The sequence below is a fragment of the Bos grunniens genome, chromosome 8 (assembly GCF_055505025.1).
Source record: "Bos grunniens cultivar Pamir isolate PY7600 chromosome 8, Bosgru_T2T1.0, whole genome shotgun sequence".
In the NCBI taxonomy this organism is placed as follows: domain Eukaryota; kingdom Metazoa; phylum Chordata; class Mammalia; order Artiodactyla; family Bovidae; genus Bos; species Bos grunniens.
This window is the reverse complement of record NC_141172.1, coordinates 25,402,459-25,414,860: the sequence shown is the minus strand read 5'-3', so window position 1 is coordinate 25,414,860 and position 12,402 is coordinate 25,402,459. Positions and strand designations below refer to the sequence as shown.

The 12,402-nt window shown below is 38.7% G+C and overlaps 1 protein-coding gene across 1 annotated transcript in view; it reads left to right on the top strand.

The window, feature by feature from the left end:
* Nucleotides 1–443: 443 nt before the first annotated feature.
* The window catches only part of SH3GL2 (SH3 domain containing GRB2 like 2, endophilin A1), a 243,989-nt gene continuing 232,030 nt past the window's right edge, over nucleotides 444–12,402 (top strand). Inside the window, exons 1-2 of the mRNA XM_086414977.1 lie at nucleotides 444–589; nucleotides 8,272–8,371. The gene's annotated coding sequence lies outside the window, so the exon portion shown is untranslated. The remainder of the gene's footprint in view (nucleotides 590–8,271; nucleotides 8,372–12,402) is intronic.

The following is a 12,402-nucleotide window of genomic DNA, read 5'->3' as shown; positions in this document are numbered from 1 at the left end:
TGACCTACTGATACTATCCAGAAGTGTCAATTCTGGTAACTGGAAACTTCCCATGCATCCATCCCCTAGGCAGAACTTGGCTAGATTAAGAAAAAAAAAAAAAAAACCATTTCTCCAGTTTCTCAAATGTCATTTTGCCCCCAAATCACCCAGTACTGATTAAAGTGAACATTATTTATGTGTGTTTGTCACTCAGTCATGTCTGACTCTTTGCAACCCCATGGACTGTATGTAGCCCACCAAATTTCTCTGTCCATGGGATTCTCCAGGCAAAGATACTAGAGTGGGTAGCCATTCCCTTCTCCAGAGGATCTTCCTGACCCAGGGGTTGGACCCGGGTCTCGTGCATTGCAGGTGGATGTTTTACCATCTGAGTCACCAGGGAAGCCTGAGCATTCTTTATAGCCATTTCTTTTCTTTTCTTTTTTTTTTTTTTTTTGCAGTGCTGCTTGGCCGGCAGGATCTTAGTTCCCTAACCAGGGATGGAACCTGTGCCCACTTCAGTGGAAGCATAGAGTCTTAACCATTGGACCACCAGGGAAGTCAAAAAAGTGGACATCCTTGAGCCCCACTGACAGCGATTCACATGGTACTTTCTGGGGCTGGGCTCAGACAACTGCTTTCTGCCAAGCACACCAGGTAGTCTAGGTCAGGTGGTCTGTGGACCACATTTTTCTGAAATGCTGCCCTAAAGTTTTCCATGTCCCCCAGCTATCAGCTCACTGTGTGAGGTGCCATGATTCAATTTATTTCCAAAGAGCAGGGTCTGGAGGTAGTTTTTCTTTCTCCTCCCACGTTCAAGCTGTCTTCCCCTTCTGCCACTATGTTCCAACATTTTCTTTATGTTCTCACCCTCTTCTCAAGCTACTCATCCCAAATCATCCTCTAAGCTTGAAGCATTTCAGTCAGCTCCCACCAGGTCAAACAGCTAAGAGGTGAGCGGAGTCCTTTGGGCAATAACCTTTCTTGACCTTGATGACTGCATAGTGACTCCCTTTGCCAGATGTGCCAAAGTGATGACCAAAGGCCAAGTCTTATGAAGAGTTTATTAATTTGAATTTTTTGTTAATATTTTCAAATGGGGGAAATTTCCCATACGCCTCCAATACCAGAAGATCTCGCCACTCTGAACAGTTTTCCTAAGCATAAGAGTCAGCTGGGGTTTTGGAGAGGTCCTTGAGACACAGATTTGTTGTTCATTTGCTCAGTCATGTCAATTCTTTGTGACCCCATGGATTGTAGCATGCTAGGCTTCTCTGTCCTTCACTGTGTCCCAGAGTTTGCCCAAGTTCATGTCCATTGAGTTGGGTGATGCCATCCAGCCATCTCACCCTCTGTTGCCCCTTTCTCCTCCTGCCCTCAATCTTTCCCAGCATCAAGGTCTTTTCTAATGAGTTGGCTCTTCACCAACACAGAAAAGAGGCCCACAGATAAGGCAAAGATAAGGAAATGCAAGCCCCCGAGCCCTGCTGCTCCAAGGCCTTTGACCATTGCATTCTGTAGTTTGTTTTTTTTTTTTTTTGGAAAGAGGCCTTCACAATTGTGTAAGTTTTAGATTTCCCGAAACTTGGATCCACCCCTGCCATTCTGTTCTCTGTACTCCCCTGCTACTGAAGACTGGTTAGTGTTTATCATCAGACTTGCCAGTGGATTATTCTTAAAGAAGAGAAGTATTTTTCTGAATTTCTGGGCCTATAAAAACAAAGAGAAATGGTGAAGGCCTCATACTTCGGCAGAAAGCGGAGAGCCTGTCTTTACCTGGAGATAATCTGGCCTGCATCCCTGGCGTTTGATTCCATGATTCCTGGCTGCATCTACTTCTACAATTCACGATTCCTTAGATTCCTTATAGCGGGAGCACTCTTATATACAGTCGTCGTGCTTGCTTCCTTCTCCATTTCCACAAAGACACATTTCAAGTTCATCAATCCTCATTTGGGATGTGGATGCTAAGGATCCCCCTGTTGGGAAAGGAAAAATAAAAGTGTTATCTGCCTATGGAAAGGCGTATTTTTAATAGAATGTCCTGGGGGGAAAGGACTACAACTTCTCTCTAATTTTTACTGTGCATGTTAGCAGACATGGCTAAATGCTTTCTGAGATCTCAATAAATATTCATTGACATTGATGATAAAACATGTACAGATTAGAGCAAGGCCTCTGTTCTCCAGTTACCATCTAAGATGTGACTTTTCTATCTTGGTCACTGCTTGGAGCAGATTCTTTCATCCCACTACATTAAACAGTATAGAAATTCAAATATTTTTGTTGCAACAACACACTGTAACATTGGGAATTCATTCATTGCACGTCCCCCTTCCAAGATATTATTTGCTTTACTTTAGTATTTCTTCTGTTGTTCATAATGTTTTAAAGCCCCATTTTTCAGTCTCAAGATTGTTCAGGATTTGGTGATGCTATCTGTGAATATATTTATCACTCAGCAAGAGCCTGCCTCTGCTCCTCTGCAGGAATGGATGAGAAGTAACATGTATTACAGATCATTGGGAAGTAAGTCTTCCCGAGCCATTTATTTGAAGCTGATTTTAGCACTTTTCATTTGCACAGTCTCTTATTCAGCTCCTCTGTTTAGATAATATCTTAGGAAAAGGAAACACCTGTTTGAAGATGTGAAAATAAGACTAAATACAAACAAAAGGGCATGTTGTTGAATGTGGGCATTTGCCATATTTATTTTCTCTTCTTTCCAGTCTGAAGGTGAGGTAGGGGTTGGGACTTATCACTCTGAGCCTGAGCCATTAACTATTTTTTCTACAAAATAAAGGGTTGAGAGCCTGTGTCCACTAGGTGGACATTTCAGTCATGACTGTGGAACTAGCTAAGTGGTTGATTATTTTAATGATATTAATGTCACTAAGTTAATTATTCAATGGTTCCATGTCTTAGTTGTATTTTACCTAAGTGTCAATCTAAGTTTTTTTCTATTTTAAAAAAATACTAAAATTTTCAATACTGTTGCTAAGCACTATAAACACACTTCCTGATTCCTCTCCAGAGATTAAAAAAACCTGGTTTCTCTGTTAAGAGAATTGTTTTATCCTGAATAAAATTATTCAACAGATAAAGTCTTATTCAGCCATATCATCAATGGCATGTTGTATTTTTTTTTTTAAACTTTGCTTTTAATCTATTATCCCTTGCATTATGCAAGAGACCAGCAGCTCTTTGTGAAGTGAGTATTTTGGTAGCCACCTGTGAATTTCAGGCCTTATTTTATACAATCACTGCATTTCTTAAAGGCAGCCAGGAACATCTGATTCCAGTGATGGCTTACAAAGAAACTGAATCAACCTTTTGCTAAGGCCAACTAGGAATGCTGAACAAAATATTTATCAAAAATATTAACAAAATATTTATAAATCATCTTTAAGGCATTGGAGACTTAAGGCAATGAAAAATAACCAAGCCATAATCTGACAAAAAGAGGGAAATCTATGGTAGTAAACGGTTTTTGGAGCTGCTTTGTCTTGAGGAGCTTTGCAAATTCTGGAAAAGGCAGCTAGAAGGCTCAGAAGTGAAAGTCGCTAGTTGTATCTGACTCTTTGCGACCCCATGGACTATACAGTCTGTGGAATTCTCCAGGCTGGAATACTGGAGAGGGTAGCCTTTCCCTTCTCCAGGGGATCTTCCCAACCCAGGGATTGAACCCAAGTCTCCCACATTGCAGGTGGATTCCTTATCCACTAGGGAAGCCCACTAGAAGCCTGAGAGCTAAGCAATACTTTTAAAAACTTCCAGGGTTGAGGCAAACCAAAGTTGAAGTCTAAGGCCTGCCAAAGTCACCGTGGCAGGTAAATCCATGTTTTGGGTTGACATTCAGAGGGTTGTAAGGGCTGATAGGAAGTATGTAGCTTGGTAACCTCAGGAAATGCAGCCATTTGGGGATTATCTTTAGTATAAATGGTATTAAGGTGATTCTAGAATGCATGTGCCTTCAGATGTCTGAAAGAATCAAACCAAAATCTTGAAAAGATCATTACAAGAAAGGAGAATAACAGGCCAACTTCTCTTATGAATATAACTGTGAAAATCTTAAGTAAAATATTATCAAATTGAACCCATTAATACACAAAAAGTATATTGTGCTTGTGTATGACCAAGTTGTATATTTCCCAGGAAACTGAATTTATTTAGATATTGGAAAACCAGTGTAGTTCACTACAGAATAAAGGGGGAAATGTCTGTTTACTTCAGTAGATACAGCCAAAATATATGATGGAATTCAACTGTGTTCCAAAGTAGTAATAAATCGGAATCTCTTAAAGTAGACTAAAAGCCACCTACAAAAACTAAAAGCATATGTAGTACTTAGTGAGGGAATGTTGAAAATTCTCCCCTGAGATCAGGAAAAATAAAAATGACGCTTGCTATTACCATTGCTAGTCAACATTTTACTAAGGTCAGTCCTAGTCATGAAAAAGAAATAAGACTAAATTAGGAAGGGAGAAACAATTACCATTCCCAGAACACATGTTTATATTCACAGAAAAATCCCAGAGAATCTTTAGACGAACTATTGCAATTAATAAATGAGTTTACTAAGGTCATTGAATTAAATGCTTAGTATACAAAAAATACATTGTATTTTTATATACTATCTCAAAAATCTAAATAATGAGAATTAGAACATACTTAGGAATATAATTGACAAAAAAATGAGCAAGATTGAAGCATAAAGAGATACAAGGGGAAAAGGTCAAAGGAGAAGATAAAATATATGGAGGATATAGTGAAAAGGCCTAGAATATGAGAGGCTGTAGTCCTAGAAAGGATGTAGTGGAATTCATCCTTAGAGGCACAATGACCAAGAAATTTACCACACTGATGAAAAACATTAAGGCACAGATCAAGAAGTCCTACAAATTACCAAGAGTTAGTTAAATAAAAGAAATCCACAGCTATGCACATCACAGTTGAACTGCTGGAAACAAATGATAAGTAGAAAAATCTTAAAAGCAGCCAGGGCTGGGGAGGAGTGAATACATATTACCCCCAAATTACAATTTGATGGCAGACCGACTTTGTATGAGAAATAATGGAGTATATATATGAAGTACTGAAAGAAAATAGCTGCCAGCCTAAAATGCTATTTTCATCCTTAAGAATGCAAGTGAAATGAAGACATTTTCAGATGAACAAAGACTTAAGGATTCATCACCAGCATACCTTTTCTTAAGAAAATACCAAGGGATATTTTTTAGGCAGAATGAAAATGTTCCCAGATGGGAGGTGGGAGAAGCAGGAAGAAAGGAAGAGCAACAGAAAGGGATGTTTATGAATAAATCTGAATGCAATCGGCTGTGTAAAACAATAATAAAAATATCTTATAAACCTATGTCAGGAGGCAGGTAAATGGAGTTAAAGTATTCTGGAGTTCTTGCCCTGTCCACGAGTGTGGGAAGAGCGCTGATAAACATTACATTCTAGTAAGTCAGGATTGCATGTTGCAATCTCGTTGGTAGTCATTAAAAAGTATAGCAAAAAGGGTTATAATTCTGAGGGTAAGAGTAGGCAAAAATGGAATAATATACACTGGGTCAATCCAAACAAGAAAATCAAGAATGAGGAAGATAAAGCAGGTGCAACAAATAAGATTTCACAGTAAAATGACAGTTTTAAACCAAATACATCAGACATTATACTAAATGTAAGTAGACAGATCAAATTAAAAGAAATTAATAAAGTTTTATATGACTAGGTTAAAAATATATGTAAGGTTCATAAAAGATACACCTAAATCATGAGGATGCAGAAAGGTTGAAACATAATGACTAACCAAAGGAAAATTAGTGTATAGTATCTATCTTTCATCTATATTAATAGCAGATAAAATATTTTTAATCAAAAAGCTTTTGAAATAAAGGACATGATTAATAGATGGTTTTACTCACCAGAAATATATAATAAAGCTAAATTGTATGAGGCTAAGAAAGTAAATAAGGCAAAATTTGACAGAACATAAGAAGAGGTGCATTCCCATTCATAGTGGGAAATTTTCACACAACAATTTTAGTTACTGATAAACATAGAGAGAAAAATCAATGAAGACATAGGGATTTAAAAATATAATTATCAAGCCACCCATAGACATTGGGTACTGTACTCAGCAAGGGCAGAAATGTACAGTATTTCAAAAAATGCACAGCATGTTTACAAAATTTGACTGTATGCTGGGATCCGAAGTAAATCTCAACAAATTCAAAAGTTTCACATAACACAGTGTATGTTCTAAGTTCACCATGGAATTAAGTTAGAAATCAATTATAAAGAGATTTTTATAAAATTGCCATGTATTTGGAAATTAAGCAATATACTTCTAAATAACTTATGGGTCAAGGAAAAAATAATAATAGAACTTAGAAAATATCTTGAACAGAATACATTATTACATACTAAAATCTGTGGTATACAGCTAAAACTGCTTAGTGGGAAATTTGTAGCTTTAAATGAAGTGGGGATATCTGAAAAATCAATGAGCTGATCATTTTTCATAAGAAGCTAGAAAAGAATATCAAATTAAAGTAAAAGAATATCAAATTAAAGTAAAAGAAAGGAAAGAGTAAAGATAAGAACATGAATTAATGAAATGGCAAATATAAAATACAGAAAATCAATAAACCAAAAATTTCTTCTTTGGAGAAACTAATAAAATTAATAAATTCCTGCTGAGACAGATTAAGAAAGTGAAGTAAAAAATAACCAATTTCTGGAGCGCAACAGGAAACATCTTTTTAATTATAACTTACAGACATCAAATATAGGAGAATATAATAAACAACTTTATGTAAATATATTTAAAAATTTAGAAAAAACTTACAAATTCCATGGAAAAAGTAAATAAATTTGATATAGAAAATAAAATAGTTTTGCAGATATCAAAAATGTTAAATTTAGAATTTAAAATCTCCCATAAGGAAAACTTTGGACCTTAATGGCCTTAGTGGTGAATTTTACCAATCATTTAAGAAGGAATATTTTCAATACCACATACACTTTTTTAGAGAATAAGACAAAAGTGAATACACCTAACATAATTTATGAGACCAACATAACCTTGGTATCCAAACCTGACAAGGACACTTTGGAAAAGGAAAATTATAGGCCAGTCTCCTTCTTGAACAAAGACAGATGGACTAATGGAATATAGAAACATTATTTGTGACATACATCACTGATACAGGCATTGATTCTAAAATATATCAAGATTGTTTGCAAATCAATAAGGAAAAGACAATCCATTATGGTCAGTAGATTTAAATGGGTATTTATTTCACAAAAGAAAATATTCAAATAATCAATAAGAATATGAAAAGATGCTCACTTCATTAGTAATAAGAGAAATGTAAATTAAAACTTTGAGATACAACTGCATATCTACTAGAAAAGCTAGCCAAAAAGACTAACATTCCCAAGTTGCAGTGAGAATGTGGAACAAAGGAAGCTGTCAAACACTGCTAGGGAAAGGGTACATTTGTGCAATAATTTTTTCATTTGGCATTCTATAATAAAATTGAACATATGCTATCCTGTGACCGAGCAATTCTATTCCTGGATAAATCCCCAACAAATATGCCTGCATATGTGTGGCAAGAGTACCATATACAAGAATGTTCTCAGCAGCATTGTTCTTGATGGTCCAAAACTGAAAGCAGCTCAAACGTTCAATAAGAGAAAGGAGAAATTAATTCCTGCAGGAGAATCCTCTATAACAGGGGCCAAGGAGCTTGGGCTGGCAAAAGGACGAGTCTGAAAGTGCTTTATCCTCTGGTATAGACAGGTTGGGGTGGGGGAAAACTGCAGGAATATGGAAAGGATAGATGAATCTACATCAGCACTATCTGCACCACATGAAAGCTTATCTTTAAGAAGCACCATTTAGTAGAAGGGCTCAGTGGTAAAGAATCAGCTTGCCAATGCAGGGGACACAGGTTTGATCCCTAGATCGGGAAGACCCTCTGGAGAAGGAAATGGCAACCCAATCCAGTATGCTTGCCTGGGAAATCCCATGGACAGAGGAGTCTGGTGGGCTACAGTCCATGGGGTCACAAAGAGGCGGACACGACTTAGCGACTAAACAACAGCAACATCTAGTGAAAAATTCCCTAGAGATCATGTGCTCCTCTCCACTTGACCTTCCTCAAATTCTAGTCTTCATTATACAGGGCCATTAGAAAGTTTCATTCTTTTACGCAGTCAGCTTAGCTCCTGAAAGAATTTTCCAGATTGTACTTAGTCCTCTTCTCTCTGCAGGAAGAGAAGCCCATAACCTGGACACAGGAGAAGCAGACATCGTCTGTGGCAGAAGAAGCACAGCCGGTGGGAGAAGAGTCCTGAGAGACACACAGAGCTAGTAAGAATCTCTGCTCCACCTCTGACCGAATTTTTATTGTTGTTGTTCAGTCACCAAGTCGTATCCCACTCTTTGTGACCCCATGAACTGCAGCACACCAGGCTTCCCTGTCCCTCACCATCTCCCGGAGTTTGCCCAAATTCATGTCCATTGAATCCAACCATCTCCACAAAATTACTCCATCTGTCCCAACTGCAGTGTCCTCATTCATAGAATGGGGGAAAGAATCCATTCAACACATAGTTATATGAGAATTAATGAGTTAATGTCTTAAAAATGTCACACACAGAAAGATGCTCAAATAGTATCTATTACTATTTTCTGTTAATGGAGTCCTACTAGCATTCATTTGAAAATAGGTGGTTTGAGCTTGACTCAGACCTTGTCCTCCCTCCCCACCAGCTACATTAAGTACCCCAAGAATGAGTTAAGTTATTCAAATCAAGCCCTACTGGACCAGAGAAGATGGGCTTATCCCCAGCTGAGCTGATCAGGGAAGGAATTTTTGTGTCATCAAAAGGCATGCTGATTCCCATGGACAGCAGCTGGAGTGGGAGGGGAGGAAAGAGGCAAAAAGAATGAGATGAGCCTTGGGATTCTCATTTGAAAGCTGGACTGTGATGGCACAAACAGAAATCACTGCCATCACAAGCTTCCTGTGCTTTGCTAGCCGGAGGGGATTTTCCTTGCTCGCTTGTTTCCTGTCCTCTTTAAAAGGATTTCTGTCTGTGCCAGCTAGTTCCTAGATGTCTGTATTTGTAGAATCAGAGAATGTGCACAGAAACACGAGCCGGATTCTGGGAAAGACAGAAGAATAGGGGCAGTGAAAGGAAAGAAAAGGCTGGGAGTTGAGGAAAGTGTTATTTGGAGTTGAGAACTGGACAAAGAAAGGAATTTGGGGAAGCAGCTGATGGTGTTTTCAGAGAACATTGTAGTGGTAGAGGTAATCAGATCATCACATATGGCAAATCCAGACCTGGAACCAGCTGTGCATCCGTCACCACCATCTATTTTAGAACTTTTCATTATCCCCAAATAAAACCCCTCTTTCTAGCCATCAGCCCCAAACTCCCTATCCTTCCCAGCCCAAGGTAACCACTAATCTACTTTCTGTCTTTATAGTTTTGCCTATTTTTGATATTTTATGTAAGTGGAGTTGTACCATAGGTAGTCCTTTGTGACTGGTATATTTCATTGAGCATAATATTTCCAAGGCTTATCCATATCATGGCATGTATCAGCACTTCGTCTCTTTAATGCCAAATAATATTAACACTGTTTTTGAATGCTGAGTTTCAAGCCAGCTTTTTCTCGCTCCTCTTTCATCCTCATCAAGAGGCTCTTTAGTTCCTGTTCACTTTCTGCCATTAGAGTGGTCTCATCTGCATATCTCAGGCTAATTGCATTCATGGAAATAGTTGAAACTTAAAATATATATATATATCTCAGTGTGTACTTGTGTCTAAAAGAATTACATAATACAGTGTAGGTTTGAGTGCTCTATCATTTTCTGACTAGTAGAATTCTTAAGCAGAAGTTGCTGAAGTGTAAGGTACACCCACAGGCTAACAGTCCTTCCAGAAGGCTGAGGGGTGAGCTGGTGAACACTGAATCACCACTTCCATCTCTCCCCCTGATGGTTTAATGCTTAAAGGTCAGAAGTGCTCATAAGATAAGTGGTTTACAAACATCTCCAGGTTTTCTTTAGGAAGATCTGTGAGCCCAAAGGGCTATCCAAAGTTACAGAGTAGTTCTGAATTTATAGTCTTCTATAGAAAGAAGTATAGTAGAAAACAACTATTCCAGGCAGAGAGAGGGGTGCCTGCAAAGACCCAGTTAGAGCCAGGAGTGCACAGCGAGGGATGTTTGAACATGGGGATTAAGCGCTTTAGGGAACAGGAGCCCCGCTGGGCACCTGAGGCTGGAGGCCTGGGGGAGGGGCCAGGTGTTGTAAGGCCCCCAGTGTGGTCTGTTCACAGTTAGGCTTCTTGATGCCATCGATTGCTCTCCTGCCTCACTGTTCCTGGCTTCATCCCTCCACACCTCTTACCACTATTCTGTCTTGGGGAAGAAGTATTCCTCATCTTTCTGTTTGGGCTTTCTTCCCCTCCCTGCTGCATCCTCTAGTAACTGGGCTCAAGGAGTCTTTTTGTCTCCACTGTGACTCTCAACTGCCATTTCCTCTCTGTTGTATGTGTTCATTGGCCCTATGCTTGCAGGCTGGAATGCGCTTTCCTTCTTCCTGTACTGCCCCTTCAATATTAAGGACATCTTTCTTTTTTTGGCTGCTCCAGGTCTTCCTTGCAATCTGTGGACTCTCCAGTTGGAGCTCATGATCTTAGTTGCCCCATGGCCTGTGGGATCTTAGTTCCCTGACCAGGGGTCAAACCCACCAGTTATAAAGCACATCTCCTGTGTTGGAAGGTGAATTCTCAACTATCAGGCCACCAGAGAAGTCCCTCAAATTAAAGACATCTTAATAATTGCTGTCATAAGTTCTCCCTACTCTATTCAGTTCTATTCACAGGAAACTTTCCACGATCTTTGTTCTAAGGAATTCCCTACTTGACAAATTTCCTGTGACTGGACCTTGAGAGAAAACTGGTATTCGTGACAGGGTGATGTATTCATGTTAACTTAAATGTTTGAAAGGCTTTTTTGAAATAGTGCTTTATATTTGATTCTTTGTCACTGAAGAAAGCCTTATATGTGTGGGCCAGAGAAAATACAAGCTGTAAAATTAAATAAAATCATCAATAATTTTTAAAGGGGAAAAATAAGTCACCCCAAATCAAAGATAAATGACCTATGTATAAACTGTTTATTAAAAATATAAAGTAGAATATGGCATTTTTAAAGTATATACAGCTGATAGAATATTAGTAGATTGTACTCCAAGTTCTTAGTTTTGTTGACAAGTTTTTGCTGAACTAAAGTTATGTTTTTTCTCTCACCTTGGCTTTTCTGTAATCAAGAGAATGCAGCCTTGAGATGATAGGGTGGGATGCATACTATACTAAGGAATAGCTTTTCTCTGCATGGCTAACTGGCTACTGAAATAGCAACAGAACTTGGCCTCTTTAATGCCATGTTTTAACAGGCTGACTAGCCAGAGCTTACATTCAGGGTTAACAACATGCCTTCAGAATCTCTAATGATAATGCCCATCCAGGAATAGAATAAATAAGCCAATGGTACTGATGCCCTAACAGTTTGCACTTAATTAAGGTTGTTCTTACTCCAGGAGTGGGCACTGCTGTCTCTGAGTACAACTGCTTGGCATTTATTTACCAGCATTCAGCTGCCAGTTCCCAGGGGCTTGAGAGGTTCAGACCCTGGGCGGCCTGACACGTACTAATCAAATAAACAGAAGATTTGATTTGAAAATCAGAAGGTCAGTGTCTTAGAGGGAGGCTTGCCACTTGCTGAAGGACTATATTCCTTGTCACTCAATCTGTCCACCCTTGTCTGAGAAGGAAACTAATGCAGTGCTAAGCAGTCACTATAGTTGTCTAAATTGCTGTGTTTGTGTTGCTAGAGCTGAACAAGAACAGAGATTAGAACATTATTGCAAGGGTTGGAGGGGAGAGGGGATGTATATCACTTGGAGTTTGTTGATTGCAAATAACAGAAAGCAATATTGGTTGACTATGTCAAGAGCAATCTATTATTTATGTATCCAGATGTACAAGCTGGGTTTAGAAAAGCAGAGGAACCAGAGATCAAATTGCCAACAAGCTTTGTATCATGCAGAAAGCAAAGGAATTCCAGAAAAACATCTACTTGTTTCATTGACTATGCTAAATGTTTTAACTGTGTGAATCAACACAAACTGTGGAAAATGCTTAAAGAGATGGGAATACCAGACCACCTTACCTGTCTCTGAGAAACCTCTGTGCAGGTCAAGAAGCAACAGTCAGAACAGATGGAACAACTGATTGGTTCCAAATTGGGAAAGGAGTACGACAAGGCTGTATATTGTTGCCCTGCTTACTTATCTTACATGGAAAATACATCATGTGAAATGCCAG